We start from the raw sequence: 1,439 nt of genomic DNA, 5'->3' as shown, positions 1-1,439 counted from the left end.
CTTTATATGACCCGTGGCTTTTGTTAATTCTCTCCAAATTTCCCCATAAAGCAATCTTCGCTGTACCCTAAAGCAACTTGATACCCCAAATAAGAGTACAATTACGTCTGCTACATCCCAATGAGGAAGTAACCCGATGTTTCATGCTCCGGTTCTCTATAGGGGTGTAGTACTGCATTACTAATATATGCGATAGCTATACGAGTCGTATGGAACAGCTGAGAGTTGTGAATATTTTATGACGGTATGAAAATTTTAATAGGATAGCCCTATTAGCTCGCGCGGTTGCGTAAGGCACTTTGTAATTTGATGTTCATTAAACGAGGCAGAATGCGGATTCCCTATTGAAGCGCAGCCATTGTTATTTTTCTGAAAAACAAAATGGAGGGTTTTAGCAGTTACAGTTTTTACACGAATTAATTTTTAATTCTTTTTTTAAGATACTAAGTGACTGGAAGAAGAAGTCGTGTGTCTAGTGTTAAGCGACGCTTATCCAGCTTTTAATTTCAAAGATCTGAGAGACCCTGCCACTGCACCTGTCACTCTAAGACATAAGTTGACAAGTCCCATGTGCCTGTAATTTCACCAGCACCCTTACCCTTCAAAACCGGAACACAGTAATGCTGACATTATTGCTTGGCGGTGGAAATAGGTATGGTGGCAGTAGTTCCCAGAACGCACTGTTTCACAAGGAGCTCTACTGCTTTCTTAATTATTTGTTCCCTTTTTAAGCTGATGGCTCTACAACCAATGCTTAATAAATACATTTTATTTTTCTTTTCCCATATCTTCGTATAATTTTTTTAAATTTATTAAGGCTTTGGCAAAACCATCAGCCTAAACATTTTAATTACAGTTTGATTATGTTTCTGTAAATATGGCCGCCACAAAGAGGATAGGCAATTTGAGGCGGCGTGCTTGGATTGACTCGGGATTCCTTAAAACAGGCCGGTATTCTAGTTCGAGATTCGTATTATTTCGCGTTTTAATCTTCGATTAAGGCACAATAGCACTATCCTATTCCACTTTAAACTAGATTTCACAGAATAATTGAAAGTCAAAATAAAAACGACACTTTTCCCTCCAAAAGGTCCAGAGCGAATGTCTTTGTATAACAAAGAAAGAAAAAAAAATTGCGCGCGTGAAAATGCGCGCGAAATATTAGGATTGAACATTTTTTCCATAGACTTACGAGTAACATGGTACGGAACATAGCTGACCCTATGAATCTCTCTATGTGCTCTTAGAAGATCTTTGTTTTTTGTTTTAACGGCTTTTCTGCCACTGGTGAGAAACCCATGACAGTTTTTTCTGCCTCTAAAAGATACCTGGCTAAGTAGCTTGGTTGGGAGAGCAATAGCCCCGATTTAGCGGGATCCAAGGAATTTTTCTTTTGTTTGTTCAATCTGTGCATGAATAATATTACTTTGCCTGTGTCT

This window comes from Hyposmocoma kahamanoa, unplaced genomic scaffold (assembly GCF_003589595.1).
Source record: "Hyposmocoma kahamanoa isolate Upper Pololo Valley unplaced genomic scaffold, ASM358959v1 62, whole genome shotgun sequence".
Classification (NCBI taxonomy): domain Eukaryota; kingdom Metazoa; phylum Arthropoda; class Insecta; order Lepidoptera; family Cosmopterigidae; genus Hyposmocoma; species Hyposmocoma kahamanoa.
Note: the sequence above shows the minus strand (reverse complement) of the source record.